Genomic DNA, 21155 nt, shown 5'->3' with positions numbered 1-21155 from the left:
AGAAAAAGAATTCTAGGTCTCTCTCAAGTGGAAATTCCCCAAAGTCTGTAGGCTGAGGATAGCACTGTGATCAAAGTGTCAGCTCCTCTAAGTATCACCTTCTTCCCAGAGTTTTCTCTCCCTTCAGAGAGCCCTCTCAGAAGAATACATTTTGGCAAACCATCATTTGGTGGGAAGAGAGTTCAAGCCTTGGGTCACTCCTTCCTCATTAAATGATAGCAATCAGAAGGGCAGCTTGAATGTTAAAAAAAGTATATTGCAAACTAACAGTATTTATGAACAGAGGAATAGATATATATCTAACCCAGTATTCTTTCATTAAAGAGAAAGACTGACCAGTCTCTGGCCCCTCGTATTCTCTGGGCAGAAATCCAAGTCTCCTTTAGGGAATGCTGTGGACACACATAAGCTTCATGAGCAGCATACACCTCCATTATTACCCCTTACAGATATAAAGTGCTATACAAATTTCCTTTAGTAGTATGCTTTCTTGATTCTGCTTTCCATGACATTTGGAACACAAAACTATGATCATGAAACACGCATTTATTAAGTGTGTACTACATGAGAAACGTCATGTAGTAGCAGATAAAAGAATTTACCTTGGTTTCCAGGGCCAGAGTGAGGAAGAAACACTCTGAAGTCCTCCCAAATTCTCCTCCAAACAACTAGAAAGCCACCTCAGAATTGGTCTAGGAGCAGGGAAGCAGGTTAACAGCCAGGCAGGAAAGGTCTTTCTTACTGAGGTGGGAGGGGGGCAAGGTCCAAAAGCAGCAGCAGCAGTAGCTAGCCTCATAGCAGGGGGGCCTGCAGCAGGGAAATGAGCCTGGGGCAATCCACCAGTGAGGCTCCACCCTCCTGAAAACCAGCAGCCCCCTAGACAAGGAATCACTCAGTGCAGCATAGCAAAGCCCTACCCTAGAGACCCCACCCCCAGCACAAGCTACTAGTAAGGCCTTGACCCCATTGCTGAACAATAGTAAAGCCACTCCTCAGACTGGCCAACAGCTAGACCCAACCTCTCATGTCTGCCAGGAAAGAGACCCTGTTTCCATAGCAACCCAGGGCCTCGCCCCTCAAGCAGATCAGCAATAAATTTACTCCTTCAGGGCCTGCTAGTAAAGAGGCCCTGTTACCATAGCAACCGAGAAGTAAGCCCTCACCCTGGAGCAGGACAGCTACTAAACTCCACAGCCAGGGAAGGCCAACCGGTAGGCCCCATTCCCAATACAAACCAGAAGGGAATCCTACTATCCAGAAAAAAGCAAGCAGCTAAGCCCTGAAGTCCAGTGAAAGCCAGCAATAAGACCCAGAGCTCTAGCACAAAAAAACTGGGGACATTATAGGACCAGAGCCCAACTCTCACATTAAAAATACCAAGTCACAAAAAAGGCAGCAAAAGTGAGCAAAGAACAAGAAAGGAAAAGAGCATGACTTTAGAAAGTTACTATGGTGAAAGGGAGGATCAAGGCATAAACTTAGAAGAGCACAATAGTGTCAAAATGGCTATATGTGAAACCTCAAAGAACAATGTAATTTGGCCTCAGGACCAAAAAGAATTACTGGAAGTGCTTAAAAAGGATTTTAAAAAGCAAAATTAGAGAAGGAGAAAAAAAAAGTTGGGAAAAGAAATGAGAGTAATGCAAGAGAATCATGAAAAAAAAGAGGCAATAAGGCTCAAATTCTTAGAATCTAGCCATTGCTTACCCATGTTCAGACTCCTTAAGAGTCTGCCCAATATGATGGATGTTATAACAAACCTTGTCTTTGGCTGAAAGAAGGCTTGGGTAGAATTCTTTCAGGCATGACCTGCATCTTGTGATTTTGGGCTCCCAGGATCCCTGAACCCCTAAACCACATTATTTTGTTAACCCATATGGGGACACTGCCTAACCCCAAGTTCTTCTCCAGCCAAGACTGGAAGGTATGTAAGCCTCCTCTCCCTCCCTTTCTTGCTCTGCAGTTGGGGTCGCTCTCCAAGCACCAAGGCTTGGAGGTGCTTTTCTGGCAGACATCTACGAGACTGTCTCATGCTCAGCCTGATGCTCTCAGGTTCTCGGTCCACTGGGTCGGTTGAAGGCAATGGATCTGGGTACATTCTGCAGCATAGAGGACAAGGAGGAAAGCCCTATCTAGAAGTGTATGCTCTGTTAATTCCCTCGGTGCTAGGGAATTGGGGAAAATTGCAGTTGCTATTTGGTTCCCTGAGACTTGCTTATTCCCTTCCTTCTGCATCTCTGAATCCTCCTTCATGGAGGTTACAGGGAAAGTTAGAATAGCTGAAAATATCTTGGCAGATTCTGGAGGTTTTGTGATTGATCATTAAGGAGTTTTGAAACACCTGTACAACCTGGTCACTTCCTTCCCTTGAGTCAAGAGGGTATCTGTTAACCCCTCTCATAGGAGAAGAGAGTTTCACCCTTCACCCCTCACCTTTGATTTCACCATCCCCCACCTGGGAAATGAAGGAGGAGAGGAGGGGCAGCAGCTACAGCATGGGCCCCCCTGGCAATGGCCTTGTGCCATAGGGGAACCTTTGCCTGGAAGCATCATCCAGGTTCAGCACATCCTGCTCAAGGTAATGAAGGTAGCCTCCAAACTTAGGTAAGCACACTCTTTTAATTTGTAGTTTTAACTGTTAACGATGAGATATGGATTCTCTGCGTAAAGTAATTTGGAAGTGCATGTAACAAAACTGAAGTCATCTGATTGGTAATGGGTTTATTTCACGTGTCAAATTGGTGAACTTTTTTGTATCAGTTATGTCAAATAACTTTTCATAATTTGATTACCACTAAAATAGTTTAGCTATTGTTGGTATGTTTTAATGTGTAAACTAGCAAAAAAGTTTGTTTGGGTTATGTATGGCTTGCTGAGAATTTGCAAGTGTATAGAAATCTCTAATGATTAGCTTTTTACACCAGGACAAATTTAAGTTTGAGATGTAAATCCTGGAGAAGTTTTTTCCTAAGCTGTGATTAGTGAAACTTGCTGTTTGAGATAAAAGCTCATGGGATTTTATTTTGAGTTGTCTGATGGATCATAATAATCCATCGATAATCAATAATTCACCATCTGAGAGAAATGCCACAAGCTACTCAGAGAATGTGATACTGGTGGGAAGTCAGCATCGGGAAAAGCTGAGAGGACAATGTTAGCCTCAGTCTAAAATGGGATCCTCCTGCCTCAGTTTCCCCATTATATTGCTTTGAAAGGGAATATTACCCACTTGGCTATTCCTGAGTCTGGCTATGAGGTGGATTTGATACTGCATGGTTGGAAAACTGAATTGTCTGAATCCAAACAGAGCTAAGGATGTTTTATCCTCTCAAAGTTGGGCCCTAAATCTATTCCCTGCTTTATATCTGGGCCCTGCAGTTTTTCTGTCAGAATTATGTCTTCCAGACTATGTGCCATTCACCTACAGTTGGTAGCAAACAGCAGGTACCCGTCAATGTCCCCCCATGGCTCCTTGGATGCAGCCTGTGCTCGGTTCCAGTCAACCTCCTCTTTGGAACCCCCTCGAGGCAGGGACAGCTCTATGCCCCTTGCCAGCAGGATGCAGTTTCAGAAACCAAGACCTTTGCCCCTTACTCCAAAAGAATTTAGGTCCCGTTTGTTTGAGGGGGGAACGATGGGGTTGAGATCTGGGCCCCAGAAAGGAAAAACCCTGGGCTTTCCCACATGGCCAAATCTCTGGCATTTCCCATCAACTGGCCTTTCACTGTGGCTACACCCAATCTCCCCTCCATTGTCTTGCCTCCCTATGGCCCCAGGTCACTTCCCACCCTTGGTACCTCATGGAATACTTGGCCACTCCTAGATACCTACCACAGTCTTTCTGTATATAAGGTCCATCTTGTCTCCATTAAGATGCTCAGATTCTTATAATCTAGCCACTGCTTATCCATCTTCAGACTCCTTAAGAGTCTGCCCCATGTGACAGATGTGCTAATAAACCTTGTCTTTGGCCAGGAAAAAACGAAAAAGGCAATTCATGGAAAAAGATATATAAAAAATTTACTGAGGAAAATAACTTCTTACAAAATAGAATTGGTCAAGTGGAAAAATAAGTACAAAAGCTCACTGAAGAAAATAATTCCTTAAAAATTAGAACTGAACAAGTGGAAACTAATGACTGGATGAGACATCAACATATGATAAAACAAAATCAAAAAAGTAAAAAGAAAATAGAATAAAATGTGCAATTTCTCACTGATAAGGCAATTGACCTAGAAAATAGAACCAATAGAGATTAATATAAAAATTATTGGACTATCTAAAAGCCATAATTTTAAAAAATAAGTTTAAAAAGCCTGGGTAACATCTTTCAAGAAATTAACAAAGAAAACTGTCCTGTTATATTAGAACCAGAGGGAAAAATAGAAATTGAAAGAATACATCAATCACCACCTGAAAGAGGTCCCAAAATAAATACTCCCAGAAACATCATAGCCAAATTCTAGAGCCCACAGATCAAGAACCAGATATTGCAAGAAGTCAAAAAGAAGCAATTCAAATATTGTGGAACTACACTCAGGATTAGAGGATTTGGCAACTTCTACATTAAAGAACTGGAGGGATTGGAATATGATATATCAGAAGGCAAAGGAGTTAGGGTTACAACCAAGAATCACCTGCCCAGCAAAATTGAATATAATCTTTCAGGGAGGAAATGGATATTTAATGAAATAAAGAACTTTCAAGCATTTCTAACAAAAAGACCAGAGCTGAATAAAAAAGCTGACTTCCAAATACAAGACTCAAGGGAAACATGAAAAGGTAAAAAGGAAAAAAAGAGAAAAACATAAGAAATTCAATAAGGTTAAAGTGTTTATATTTATATATGGCAAGATAATATTTGTAACTCTTAACGACTTTATTACTATGAGAATAATTAGAAGTAATATACATATATAAAAGAGTGTGAATATAAGGTGACTTTGATAGGAAGATATCTCCAAAAAACAAAATAAAGGGGTTAGAAAGAAAATTGCACTTCAAGAAGAAGGAGGGGGGAATTGAATGGGGTAAATTATCCCATATAAAAAAGGCATGAAAGAGCTATTATAGTGGAGGGGAAAATGGGTGGTGGTGGCAGACAAAGCTTAAACTTTACTCTCATCAAAATTGGCTCAAAGAGGGAATAATATACACATTCAGTTGGATATAGAAATCTATCTCACCCTATAAGGAAGTAAAAAGAGAGAGAGGGAAATAGAAGGAGGAGCAGAGACTGATAAAATGGATGGTATATTGGGGAAGATAGTGATCAGAAGTAAAACACTTGTGAGGAGGGGAAGGGTGGGGAATAAGAGAGATAGAGGGATAAACAAGTGGAAAAATAGCATGGGGGGGAATACACAGTTAGTTATCATAACTGTAATTGTGAATGGGATGAACTCACCCATAAAATGGAAGCACATAGCAGAATGGATTAAAAACCAACATCTTACAATATGTTGTTTACAAGAAACACATTTAAACAGAGAGATACACACAGAGTAAAGGTAAGGGGCTAGAGCAGAATCTACTATGCTTCAGCTAAAGCAAAGAAAGCAGGGGTAGCAATCATGGTCTCAGACAAAGCAAAGACAAAAATACATTTAATTAAAAGAGATAAAGATGTAAACTATATCTTGCTGAAAGGTACCATAGACAATGAAGTCATATCAATACTAAACATATATATGCACCAATTGGTATAGCATCTAAATTTTGAAGGAGAAGTTGGATGATTTACAGGAGGAAATAGATTAAAAAAAAGTATAACAGTGGTGAACTTCAACTTTATCCTCTCAGAACTGGATAAATCTAACCAAAAAATAAACAAGAAGGAAGATAAGGAGTTGAATAAAATTTTGGAAAAGTTAGATATGATAAATCTGTGGAGGAAATTGAATGAGAATAGAAAGGAATATACCTTTTTTCTCAGCAATACTTGTGCAACAATTATTAGGACATAAAAAATCTCATTACCAAATGGACAAAAGTAGAAATAGTGAACACATTGTTTTCAGACCATAATGAAATAAAAATTGCATTATATAATGGACAATAGAAAGAAAGATAAAAATTAATTGGAAATTAAATAATCTAATCCTAAAAGACAAGTGGGTCAAAGAACAAATCATAGAAATGATACTTTCATTAAAGAAAATTAGAACAATGAGACAACATATCAAAATGTATGAGATGCAACCAAAGTGGGATTTTGGGGAAAATGTTCATCTCTAATTGCTTACATCAATAAAATAAAAAAAAAGCAGATCATTGAATCAGGCATGCAACCAAAAAATAAAACTAGAAAACAAACAAAAAGAACAAAACTATAAAAAACAATTAGACATCAATTTAAAAATCCTGAGAATCAAAAGAGAAATTAATAAAATTGAAAGTTAAGAAAACCATTGAACTAATAAATAAAACAGAAGCTGGTTTTATGAGAACAAAAAAATAATAAAATAAATAAGACATTGGTTAATTTGATTAAAAAAAGAAAGAAGAAAACTAAATTATTAGTATCAAAAAGGAAAGGAGTGAATTCATCACCCATGAAGAGGAAATTAAGACAATTGTTAGAAGCTACTTTGCCCAATTATATGCCAATAAATTTGATAATGTAAATGAAATGGATGAATACTACCAATATATAAATTACCCAGGTTAACAAAAGAAATAAAATACTTAAATAACCCAATTATAGAAAAAGAAATTGAAAAAGCCATCAATAAACTTCCTAAGAAAAAATCCCCAAGACCAGGTGGATTCACAAGCAAATTTTATCAAACATTTGAAAAATAGTCAAAGAGGGAGTCCTACCAAATCCTTTCACAACATAAATATGAAGCTGATACCCAAACCAGGAAGAGCCAAAACAGAGAAAGAAAATTATAGACCAACTTCCCTAATGAATATTGATGCACAAATTTTAAATAACATTCTAGAAGAGATTACAGCAATATATCACAATGATCATACACTAGATCCAGGTGGAATTTATATCAGGAATGCAGTATTGGTTCAATATCAGAATAAGTGTTAGCATAATTGACCATATCAACAGAAATCATATGATTATCTCAACAGATGCAGAAAAAGTCTTTGACAAAATACAACACCCATTCCTATTAAAGACATTACAGAACACAGAAATAAAGGGAGCATTCCTTAAAATGATAAGCAGTGTCTCTCTAATATCATCTACAAGCACTATCTGTAATGGGGATAAGCTAGAAGCCTCCCCAATAAGATCAGGGATGAATCAAGGATATCCATTATCACTACTATTATTCAAAATTGTACTGGAGATGTTAACTATAGCAATAAGAGAAGAAAAAGAAATTGAAGGAATTATGATAGTCAATATGGAAACAAAACTATCACTCTTGGCAGATGATATGATGTTATACTTAGACAATCCTAGAGAATCAACTAAAAAAACACTTGAAATTATTAACAACCTTAGCAAAGTTGCAGGATACAAAATAAACCCACATAAATCATCAGTGTTTCTATATGTTACCAACAAAGTCCAGCAGCAAGAGCCGGAAAGAGAAATTCCATTTAAAATCACTGCAGACAAATATAAAATATTTAGGAGTCCACCTGCCAAGGAACTACATGAACACAACTATTAAAAAAAATCTTTTCACACAAATAAAGCAATATCTAAATAATTGGAAAAATATTAATTACTTATGGGTAGACTAAGCCAATATAATAAATATAACAATTCTACCTAAATTAATCTATTCAGCGCCATGCCAATCAAACTATCAAAAAATTATTCTTTAGAGCTAGAAAGAATAATAACATATGGGAGGGAAAAAAAGCTCAAGAAGATCAAGGGAATAAAAAAATTGCAAAAGGAGGTGATCTAATCATAGCAGATCTCAAACTGTATTATAAAGAGTTAATTATCAAAACAACCTGGTACTGGCTAAGAAATAGAGTAGTTGATCAGTGGAATGGATTAGATGGAAGCGACATTATAGTGAATGACCATAGCAATCTAGTATATGATGATCCCAAAGATCCAAGCTTTGGGAACAAAAATTCAAACAAAAAATTGTTTGACAAAAATTGTTGGGAAAACTATAAAACAGTATAGCATAAAGTATGTATAGACTAATTTCTTACACCTTATACCAGGATATGGTCAAAATAGGTACATGATTTACACATAAAAGGTAATACTATAAGCAATTAGGAGGGTATGGAATAGTTTATCTCTCAGATGTATGGATAAGGGAAGAATTTAGGACTAAAGAAGATATAGAGAGCATTACAAACTATAAAATAGATAATTTTTATTATATAATATTAAAAAAAAAAGCTTCCAGGAACAAAAGTAATGCAACCAAAATTATGAAGAAAATGAAAAACTAGGGGAGAGGGAGAATTTACAAAAATGTCTCTGAGAAAGGCCTCATTTCTCAAATATATAGAGAACTGAGTCAAATTTATAAAAAATGCAAACCCTTTCCCAATCGATAGTCAAAGGATATGAACGGGCAGTTTTCAGACATAGAAATCAAAGCTATCCATATTCACATGAAAAAAATGCTCTAAGTCACTATTGATCAGAGAAATGCTAATTTAAAAGCTCTGAGATACCACCTCACACATATCAAAGTGACTGATACGACAAAAAAGGAAAATGTTTCATGTTGGAGGGGATGTGGGAAAACTGAGACACTAATGCACCGTTGGTTGAGTTATGAACTGATCCTAACATTCTAGAGAGTGATTTGGAACTATGCCCAAAGGGCTATGAAATTATGTATACCCTTTAATCCATGGATACCACTGCTAGGTTTGTATCTCAAAAACATTTAAAAAAAGGTAAAAGACCCTATTTGTACAAAAATATTTATAGTAACTCTTTTGGTGGTGACTAAGAATTAAAAATTGTTGGAATGACTCAATGGGTTATCCAGATAAATCTGAACAATATGAGTTGTTAATTCAAATTATTCTTCCGGTATAGATGATATAGTAGAAAGGTTTGTTTTCTTTCTCCTCTTACTTTGGTAATGCTTGTTTGGGGGTCTGAAAATGAGTGAAGAAGCTTCTGCTGGGGAAAAAAATGTATGGCCTGTCGTTGCTGTGAATCACTGACGTCCATCCATTCTCTTCTTTACCTTTTCCCTCCACTTCCTCCATTTCACTTCCCCTTCCACTTCTTCCTCTAAGCCCCTATCCTATTCCCTGCACATTGAACTGGACTTCTAAGGGGAGGCCGTTTGAATGCCTTGTCTTCTGAAGTAGGAAAAGACCTACTCAAGTTGTAGTTTTATGAGAAATTGTCTTTATCTCATCCTCTCTCCATCTATCATCTTTCCAGTACTTCACTAACTGATTGTCATAGTAACTTTGGAGATGGAGGAGAGCCTTATTTTATTTGAATTAGAATACTTTTGAACTGGTTCTTTTAATCTTTTATCAGTAAAGTTGTAGAAACAAACTGGCATTAAGTGTGAGAAGCTTTCCTCAAAGGCAGGAAAACCTGGATATGTCTTGCTTTGATTGTGCTTACTGTGTGACTCCTTCAGGTGTCCCCTAAACTATCAGCATTTTAGGCAACACTTGGAGACCAAATGTTGCATAAAAATCTCTGACCTGAATTGGTATAGAGATTCCTCTTCCTAGTATCAATAAAATTACAGGTCTAATCTCTGTCTTACCTGTACATTGTTCTACTACATTTGATGAATAAGAAATACCTGATTGTACTATAACCTTCCAGTCTGGATGACTAGACTGGCCTAACTTGGATCTGATTGGAATAGAATGGAAAGGCAATCTCTTCTAAAGATCACTGATGTGATTGAAGAGAGCCTAAGATCCAAATGCTACAGGGACTGGCATTTATAGTAAGCAAGAGTTTCCATACATAGGAAATGATTCTATTTAGATAGTTCAGAAGACATGTTCTATGAGAGAGGCAAAGATAAATGAAGTTAATATAAAATATAACATGATGAGTGGAAAAGAGAAGTGCCAACAAAGTTCAATTTGAAGCCCACAAAAGCAGGTTAATTTCCTACAGGAAGAATCAAAGAAAGCTTCATGAAGGAGGTAGCGATTGACTTTAGCTTTGAACTTACCTGAGTTTTAAATCCTGAGGTTATGATTTAAACAGGTAGAGATGGGGACATTCCAATTATTCCATCAGTTGACAGATGAAGAACCTACTATGTACCCAGGTAGGTACTGGGATAAAAAGAAAAAAAAATCACTGTTTTCAAGTAGCTTGTATTCTATTAGGGGAAGAATAATGGCATAAGCAAAAGAATGGAGGCAGAAAACAAATATAGAAAGGGCAGTGAGTATTCTAATTTGGCTGAGTACCTGGGGAAAGGAAGGAAAAATGCAAGATAAAGCTAGAAGAGGTAAGTTCATCATATCATCAAGAAATAAAATCAGGCTGCTGTTAGAAATTTTATTATAATGCTTAGGTTTGGTTGAATCTGCTCACACTGCACTTCCATAAGAAGAATAATTTAAACATACATCCATCAGTAAGTAGTTTCATTTGGGTATGTATTTTAAGACATCATTTTCAGGGGATTTCAAGTTGAGACTTTCATAAAAGTATTAAAATAAATTTATATCTCCCTTTTTTATATCAGCAACATCTGCATACATTGCAAATCTACTATTTATAAATGCAGCTATGACCAAACTGTCTAGGTAGTATAGCATAGCTAATTTCATAGTACTAAGGAGTCAATTGTATGGCTTTTATGTCCATGAACTCTCACTTTGCCTCGATGTAAATGAGAATTTGATAAATGAACTATTTTAAAGAGTTTATAATTAATGTGTACAAAAAGCTCTTGACTTTCTTTTCCTTTTTCACTTTCCTGAAATTCAGGAGATTATTCAAAGAATAAAATTTACTTGAATGGTTACTTTTTAAAATGTTCTTTACTGTGCTAGTCTGTGCAAACAAAAATAATACTACTGGCTTACTGCCTGTGAAACATACTTTGAATGTATTTTTCGCTAGTGATGATGAAGTTAATCCATCCACATAGCCTCTCATTGGGGTCCCTTTGTGACTAATTGTATATATTTACCTAAGCAGGCATTTGTTCTGTCAACATGGAAGAGCTTAAAGCTAATCAGTCTTCTTTTTGACCTAATTGACCATATGTACATCCAAAGATGCACAGAAGGGGGGCAATACTTTGGTTTTTAGTTATTATAGCTTAAAATGCTCAATTTTAACTTAAAATAATTTTGGAATAATCTTTATTTTTGGTGTTATTGTTTGCTTAAGGAATAGGTAGATAAATTCTAAAATGGTAACAAAAAATATCTGGAAAAATAGAAAAAAAGTTGATGCTTTCTCAATAGATAACTAAACATATTTTAAATATTAGAGGCAACAAGAAGTAGTGAATAGAGCTTGGTCTCAGGAAGACCCGAGTTCAAAGTCTGCCTCTGACACTTAATAGCTAGTTATCCTGTCACTTAACATCTCTGTGCCAAAATTTCTTCATTTGTAAAATAAGATGGTTCAATGTTTAAATTATGGTTTAAATGCAAGAAATTGCCATTTTTAGTATATCTTTAAACATACATTACACAGTGGATAAAGTGCCAGGTCTGAAGTCAGTAAGATTCATCTTCCTGAGTTCAAATCTGGCCTCAGACACTTACAAACTGTGTGGCCCTGGGCAAGTCACTTAACCTGTTTGGCTCAGTTTTCTCATCTGTAAAAATGGGCTAGAGAAGGAAATGGCAAATTACTTCAATGTCTTTGAGAAGAAAACCCTAAATGGGGTCATAAAGAGTTGGAGAAGACTGAAATGACTGAACAACAACAACATGGTAAATTAAGCTACGTAGAAGTACAAAATTGGATCTTTTAACTCTAAAATACTATTTTTAAGATTGTAAATAAGGGGGCAGCTAGGTAGTGCAGTAGACAGAGCTCTGGCCTTGGAGTCAGGAGAACCTGAGTTCAAATCCAACCTCAGACACTTACTAGCTACGTGACTCTGGGCGAGTCACTTAACCTTGATTGCCTCACTAAAAAAAAAAAAAAAAAAAAAAAGATTGTAAATGCTGAGGGAGAGAAGTTAGGAACAAATCTAAACAGCTTAAAAACCATTCTAGGTAATTTGGAGAATTGTCTTGACTGAATGATATAATATATATATATATTTATATATATATATATATATATAATATTTTGCAAGCTATAAAACATGTTGAAATGGTAGGTATTATTATATTAAGATGATGATGATATGGTGTTTGGTATAATGTCTTCAACATTAACTGAATAGACATTAGCACTATTCTTGGCCACATACTAAGTTTGCAACTCTTTAAGACTTGATTTAGGATATTCTAAATGGGCTATTAGTGCCTCAGGACTAGCCAGAATAAAACTGGAACCTGCAGTAATGGGACTAACCCAGACCTATTCAGTGATGAAGATGATCATGGTGGTAGTCGTGGAGGAAGATGAGTTCAGTTAGACTTGAATTCAAGTCCTATCTCTGGCACAAATTAGCTGTGTGACTATGGGCAACTCTCTTAACCTATAATTGTTCCAGGCAACTTTGGAAGACTACCTTATAAATTTCAGTTCAGTTGCTAATCTGGGAATTTACACATAAAAACTTCCCTATACAAACATTATGTCAGTTCAGGACTTCCTCTTCCTACCAAAAAGAAGACATTATGCATTTGTAGTTTAGTTCAGTTTCATACTTTATCCAACATTACCTTTTGAACATCATGAAATATGAAACTATACCTTTTTTCTTATTTTCCTTCATTCCTGAAATAAAATCAAATACTGTATTTTAAAATTGTGTTTTTTTTAAACATTCATTTGAATACTGGCAATCATGAAAGAAAATAGTGACTGTCCCTATTTTATAAATAAGGAGCCTGAGACTCAGGTAGATTAAGGTGCAGAGAGGAGGCCAAACTCTGATTGTAGATGGAATTTCTTCACCTGAGAGTTCCCTATACAAATGAAAATACTAAGTCCATTCCCTCTCCCAGTCCTTTGATTAGTAAAGTTTAAATGACTTGTAAGTGACAAAACCCAAAAAAGAATCCATGTCTTCTGACTCCACATTTGGTGAACAGAACACTGTATTAGGAGAGTATTTGAATTCAAGTCCTTTTATTCCTTGTTTCCTATGTACAAGAAATAAAAAGCTCTTGAACAGATAGCTCACTCAACCATCTAATTTTCACAAATAAAGATATTTTGGCATAGCTATTAAGTGCCTAAAGCAGGATTAGAAACCAGGATTGGAAATTCCTGAGTCCCTGTACAATATTCTATCCGCTACTCTATATTACCTCATATTTAAAATAGAATTAACTGTTTATTGAGTAATTAACATTCTTTCTTCTTTTCTAGAATTTTTTACTGCTTTATAATCTAGCCACCTGTTCCTTCCTGTGTACTTCCTATGTAACCTTGCACAAGCCTTGTATCTGGACGTCAAGTGCTTCATTTATAATAATAATAATTAAACAATAACCTTGATTGTGAGGATGAAAATGTTGATGCTAATGACACCTTACCTGTATGATGATGGATGGAGAAAGGATTAATGTTAGGAGATCTTGAAGTCACTTTTAACATTGAGATTTATAAATCTGGGTGAGATCCTGAATTTGTGATCAATTATAGGTAGCTAGATGATCAGTAGATATAGCACTGAACATGGAATCAGGAAGATCTAAGGTCAGATTTGGCTTCAAACACTTATTGGTTCTATGACTCTGAGCAAGCCATTTAAGCCCTGCCTCAGTTTCTTTATCTGAAAAATGGGAATAATAGTAGCATGTACTTCACAGGGTGAACGTAATGAAAAAAATGAGGCAATATTTGTAAAACCTTTTGAAAACCTGAAAGTACCATATAAATACTAGGTATTATTTATTAGTATTAATTATCATAATAATCATCATAATTAATTATACAAAACTAACATAATCTCATAAAGTGTGATGGACCATATGCTCAAGAAGAGCATATGAAATTACAATGAAATCCCTAACTGTGAGAGACAAATATAGAATCTTTTGGCAGATAGCATGGATTTTTTTTTGGCATTTTAGACTGTTAATGGCCTGAAACAGATATAGAGGGAAAAATAACTTCCTTATCCTCCATACTGGTACAATTGGCAAAACTGAGCCTAGAACATAGGGTTACCAACTTGTAAATGAAAGATAGTATAGTACTAAGGTAGAAGTTCTGAGCTTGGAGTCCAGAAAAACCTGGGTTCAAATACTGCCTCAGATATTTAAGTACAACAACAAGGTCCAGTTCCTTCATTCATAAAATGGGAAAATAACCTGTGGCATTCAACTTCATCATAGAGCTATTATGGTAATAAAATTATCTAATGTATGCAAAATACTATTATAAATGTCTATCATGATGTTGTTGTTATACCTAAAATGATAAGGGCACTCAAATTGTGCCAAAAGGGCTATCTCTAAGAGAAAAAATACACTAGCTTCCAATATTTACTAACATCATAGTCAATGAGTCTGTTATTATGGCTCTTTTGCCTTTCAAAGGAAAGTAGTAAGGCTCTGATTAAATCCATTGCAGATGGGAGGGGAGGGAGACATGATGATATCACTTTTTATGTGTTGAGATTGAACATGAGCCAGCGAGTGCAGTGAACACTGGTTGTCCGATAAAGTTTATCTAATAGAAAGTGTACTTCCCATAGCAATATGGATAGCCCTGAGCTAGGATGTGATCAGACCTAGTCTGGTTAAGGTCATGGTGACAGTTTTCTAGATTTTTGCAATTGCCTACCAAAACATGCTAAATTTTGCTGAACAAGAGAATACAGACTGGGCCTATGATTTTATTGGCATATGAGTTTCCCAGCTAAGAAAACACTCTCTACCAACACAATTCAGTTCCTTCTCTACAATTTATAATCTTAGAGAGCTGCCTAGAGCACTATGAGATTAAGAGACTTGCCTACAATCTGACAACCAGTATATGTCAGAGGTGGTACTTTTAACCCGGGAAGTCCTGGCTAGTTCTTCATATACTAAACCATAGTACTGGCTCTCTAAATAATAGCTTCTCTCTCTCTCTCTCTCTCTCACTCTCTCCCCATACATATATATACACAAATATGTGTACATATTTCCACTGAAGTCTTTTAAGTTTTCAGTTTGACGGTAGCAGAACAATAAATCCCTCAATTAGAATAGATGAATGCCAAAATTTTGTTTATTTTGAAATATTAAAGTATAAATAAAAATATACCATTAACTGTCATAATAAATATGGGTTATGTTTACTATATGCACAAAGATTAAGCTAATAACATCTTAAAAGTCTATGATTAGTTTTGAAATGATTTATTTAATTATTCCCTCTTTAAAATGTGGTAATTTGAAAAGTAAATTTGAAGAAATGTGCAGATGAACGTATATCTTTCTAAATTTTTCAGATTGCTTCCTTTTTATTATTTTACATTTATTTAACATTAGTATTTTTGTTTTTGAACTATTTTTCCCAAATCTTTCTTCTATATTTCCTCCCCTTGAAGAATCTTCCCCCCCCAATTTTTCTAAAATCCCTACTTTATGCTACTTGTGTCTTCATTGATGTTCCCAATACCTACCACTCTAGTGACAGCTACAAATAATACCCACCTGTTTCATTCCTTTATAAAGAAACATATATATAATGTGAATAAAATTTCCTTTGAAGTCAATGGATATAATGGTTGTCTTGTAAGGTGGATGAGAATTAGATGGTCTGAATTTTCCCTTAATTTAAATCCCTAATGAAGATATGAAGTAAAGTTGATGAAGCATCAATGTAAATAAGAAATATAACTTTATTGATAATTCACTCTTTATTAAACATAATTTGGCACATTTTCTGCTTTTTGTTCCTTATATATAATACATACAGTAATTTTGCCATACAGAAATAATGAAAGCATCTAACTTGACCAGTCCTAAGTCTGAAATAGTTTAATAGAATTTTTCTCTCAGATTAGATGGATTGTTCTATCTCTGAGTTGTTTTAACAGTTACTAAGAAATTTGAGGATTCTTTCAATTCCTGGTAGAATCTGAAACATTCCATTTCACTGTAACTCAACATTTATTGAGTATACACTGTATACAGAACACTATGCTTGGTGCTAAAATTGTACCTGTCATTAGTTTACAATCTAGTGAGGTAATAAGATACACATAATATAAAGATCTTGTGATACATACATTAAAAATGTGCAAAATAAAGTGCTTTTTGAGGTTCAAGGACATAGGACATTATTGACAAGCTTCATAGCTGTAGAGCTAGGCCAACCTCCTAATTTTGCAGATAAGGAAAGTAACCAAGAGGCCAATTGAAGTTAAGTGACTCATACATGATCCTAGAAACTACTAATGCTTTTCCCCATAAAAATTCATTGCATATATTTGTATATGCCTACATTTATAAGTTATATCATCAGTTAATAAAATGCAAACTTATAAGGACTAGGTTATTAGTTTTCCTTTGAATCACCAATACCTAACACAATGGTAAATATATGGTGCTTAATGAATGCTTATTGCTTAATTGGAAAAGAACCTCAGTCTGGGCTTGTCTAGATGTGAATACATAACATCTTCAAAAATATCTCCCCTAATAACTTCTCATTTGTTTTTCCTTTGATTTGTTGCATCTTCTGAAAGTCATTTATATAACTCAGAGAAGAAATCCATGGGAAAATGAATTAGAAGAAAAGCCATCTGACTTAACTAACTCTAGTTGAGGTCTTCTAAGCTTGGAGAACTGGGATTTCAAATGGAAATGTAGGTAATTTGAAAACATTAAACCTTTAGGGTTGGGGGGGAGTGGGCAGGATAGAGGGGAAGTAGGGAGAAACAGTATTAGAGGACAAAGTTCAAGCTACAATGATGGCACTGTTGTTCTGCAGGCAGAAGTTCAAAAATTAAAGTTAGATGACATCAAAGGCAAATTTTAACTTGAGCCAGTTATATGTGTGGGTAAAAAAGGAGGGGACTGTTTCTCTTTTCTAAACTTCATCATTCATTATTCACTTTGTAAAATATTGGAATTGAGCTATATGGCCTCTAAGGTCTTTTCCCACTGTGGATCTATGATTTCCAGATATTCTGACATCTATTGATCCAGGGTAGACACAACTTAGGTTAGAAATATTTATTCTTTGGTTCAACTGCATTATGGATCAAATAAGCTCATTCATTAATTGGGGAAGAAGACCATTGTTTCTAGCATTGTTTCTATGCAAAAAAAAAATGTGTTCAGAGTTATAAATATGGAGTTTTCCTAAAGTCTTAGTACAGTTTTAATCTCACAGCAAAAATAGTTATAATTTTTTTTAAAGATCCCTAATAGCTTAAATTACACCAAGACATTTGGATGACCTTGTATAAAATCCAACCCATTTCTAAACTGGAGCTGATTCTAAGACCAGCTAATTTATTTACTTTTAATCATCATTTCATCAAGAATTTAGGGGCAGGTAGGTGGCGCAGTGGGTAAAGCTCTGGCCTTGGAGTCAGGAAGACCTGAGTTCAAATGTGACCTCAGACACTTGGCATCTACTAGCTGTGTGACCCTAGGCAAGTCACTTAACCCTGATTGCCTCACCAAAAAAAAAAAAATCTATGGAAGGTCAGTAGAGAGAAGGCGACTCAGTAGCCATCTCTTCCTCCTCTGTTGCGGCTTCCTCTGCAGTCATCACAGAACCCTCACAGCGCCATGTTGGGGCACAGCTTGGGCCGGTTCTCCACCTCCTTGGTTCTCAGGAGCCGCTATGAGGAGGCCCAGGGAAGAACCTGCCCTTTTCAGTGGAAAACAAATGGCGGTTGCTGGCAATGATGACTGTATTCTTTTGATCTGGATTTATTGCAACTTTCCTTATAGTAAGACATCAGCTGCTTAAGAAATAAGATTCTCCTATAGAGAAATCAGACTTGAAGAACAACAATCCCTTATAAAAGCAGTTTTGAAGAATGGAGTAAGCAAACTATTTACCATAGTATATGTCTTTGTAAATAAACCTATTAAATGGGAAAAAAAATAATTTATCAGATAGCTCTAGGCACTAGAACTACTTCCTCCCCTCCTCTTCTTCCTCCTCCTCCTCTTCCTTTTCCTCCAAGCTGGCTAGCATTTATATAGTACTTTAAGGTTTGTAAAGCACTTTACAGATGTTATCTCACTTGATCCTCACAAGAACCCTGGGAGACAGATGCTAATAGTATTCTCATTTTACAGATGAGGAAACTGAGGCAGACAGGAGTTAAATAGTTTACCTGAAGTCCCACAGCTAATAATTGTGAGGCAGGATTTGATTTCTATTTTTCTTACCTCCAAGTTCAATGCTTTATCTACTGTGCCACCAAGCTACCTATCACCAACACTCCAACACTTGAGAGATCTACATTCCGGGAGGACATCAATTCTATTAGCTATTCTGTGCCATGTACTCTAAAGAATTGGTTATTTGATCCTTCTCCCCTCCCCCGCTTTTCAGTCATTGTATAAGACTCATACTATTGAGTTCACGCTTTCTCAAAGTAGATCTTACACACTTACTGGGAGAACCAGGTTCCTTTTGCTAAATTTCCCATAGTACCATAATAAAGAGAAGGCTGAACTTGGTGTCTGAAGACCTAGGTTTACATCTTGAATCTATAACTTACTTCCTCTGTGACCTGGAGCAAATTACCTGAATGTATTTTTCCCTTATCTACAAATAATTAAGGGATTGGATCAAATTATTTCTAAGATCTCTTCTACCTTGACATTCTCCTATCATCTTGGTGGCTAGAGTTACAGAACTGATTTTTTAAAACACCTATTGATATTTCCATTCCAGACAGCTTGAACCAGTAAGCTTTTATGAAAATTGTTAAGAAGCATTTTTCCAAAAATTCAGATTTCCTCTGAGACATCTGTTGCATTACATTTGTTCTTTAATTTGTCTCAAAAATGGTTCCATTTATTTGACAGGATTTTGCTTTACCAAAGTACTTGTGATAAACTGGAAGTATAACATAAGGTGATTAGAGAATATCATGGTTTGATGATCAGGCTGTTAAGGATAAATGCTATGGTGTCCAGAGAATATTTTGAGAAGATTTCATACCAAAGTTAAATGAAATCTTGGTAAGAAGCCAATAAACTTCAATGCTGAAGAATTTGAAATGAAATACTTTTCACATTACTTCATTTTTAAGTCTAAAGCTAATGCACCTTTTGAAATGGAAAAGCCAATGTTCTTTTCTCCCTTTCAAAGTTAGAATATTAGCTATATTCTCTTCCAGGAACTGAAAGGAGGACATTGACTTTGCATCTACCTCCTACATTCTTCAACTCAGGAATATCTACCAGGACCTAATTATACATTGCCTTTGAGAATGATTCAGTTGCATACACATGAAGATCAGACAATAATATAAAATTGCTCGGGTCAAAAAAAACTGTATTTCCCCTGAAATATACAGGATAACAGGTCCCAAAAGATTTATCTTTCTTACTTTCTTTCCCCATTGGAAATATGCAGGTTAGCATCTCAACTACACTGGTTCAAATCCTTCCTCTGCTTACTACCTGTGTGACTCCAGGAAAATATCTTAAGCTCCCTGGATATCAGTCTCCCTGAATATAAAACGTTGAGTTTGAACTAGATGGCCTTTATGGTGCTATACTGCCATTGGCTTATGATTTCCAGACAACATGACCTCTATTGAACAAGTCTGCCACTTTTTAATAAATTATTTTAGGAATAAAGTGAATTAGGACTTTAGCCAAATGCATATCCCTAGTAACTGGAGAAGTCAATTTACAGAGCATGCTTAGATTTGGTGTCTACCCATTTTAAAATATTGATTATAAATGGATTCTTTCGGAATGACTTACAGTTAAATCCTCTTCCAAATGAAAATGTTTTAGGTAATGTCTCTTTTTTTAATCCCTTACAGTGAATGCTACTTTATGTTGAAACTCCAAGATCTATGTATCCTATTTCTGGAAGAAAAATAACAAAATATTAATAGAAGAGTTTTCAAAACATTCCTGTTCACCACTTTAGCTCTAACTTAGGAAGTTAAAAGTAAAATTAATAATATAAAAGGTAATTCAAATAATCTGTTGTGCCATAATGCAAAATTTCTAAGCCATATGAGGAGATAATACAAGGAATAAAAACTAATTAGATTTTTTAAAGAACTGAAAGGTATGGGGGGGGAAGATAAATCTCTAGAGATCAGATAAAACATATTTTATATTTAACTGGTGTCTTTCTTCCCTCCCCCGCACCTCACGTACAAAATATCTAAAATTTCCAGATTTTAAACACAACCGACTTTCTATGACAAATTTTTTAGAGTGATCTAAGAATCACTAACTAATGCAGGGTTTCTTAACATTTTTTTCCATAGACACCTTTGGCAATCTGGTAAAGCTTATAAACCCCAATATAATCTTGGAAATTATAAATTTAAGTTGGAATTTAGTAAAAACAAAGTATTTATTTTTTCTTCCCTAAGATCATAGATCACCTGGAATCTACCCAAGTACTCTCAAGAAATCCATGGAACCCAAAATAACCATCTCTTGGCTACAATGATTTATCCTAAAAGTAAATAGTATAATTAACTTCTGCATGTGATTTGACTTTCAGAAATGCTTTCCAAAAGAAAAATGTCATGTGTTTTATTGTTCAGCCCTCCTAGATTTGTTTAAAACTAATCTAATCTCCAGAATTAGTGAAATTTCCCTTTTTTGAACACATAGCCCTTTGTTTTACTTCTCTTATATATTTGTAATAGTCTAATTTATAATATATAAGTATGTATTTTATACATATAGTACACATATATAATATATAAGTATATATTATATACATATTTTACACATAGATATATGACTATATCTATCTACTTATATCTATATCTCTATATCTATCTATAGATATAGAAAGCTATGAGTATCTATATATTATTGTCCTTACTAGAGTGTAAGCACATTGAAGGTAAGTCCCATGCTTTATCTAACTTTTGGTGAATAGTATTATAACATGCAGTATATTCTTAATAAATGTCATTTCTTATATACCTTATGCCATTCATTCATTC

At 35.3% G+C, this 21155-nt stretch overlaps 1 pseudogene; it reads left to right on the top strand.

The window, feature by feature from the left end:
• Positions 1-17772: 17772 nt before the first annotated feature.
• LOC114037049 lies at positions 17773-17963 on the top strand (annotated as a pseudogene).
• Positions 17964-21155: the final 3192 nt, after the last annotated feature.

This window comes from Vombatus ursinus, unplaced genomic scaffold (assembly GCF_900497805.2).
Source record: "Vombatus ursinus unplaced genomic scaffold, bare-nosed wombat genome assembly UNPS02000582.1, whole genome shotgun sequence".
NCBI lineage: Eukaryota > Metazoa > Chordata > Mammalia > Diprotodontia > Vombatidae > Vombatus > Vombatus ursinus.
The sequence above is the reverse complement of the archived record's forward strand: the minus strand, read 5'-3'. Positions and strand labels throughout refer to the sequence as shown.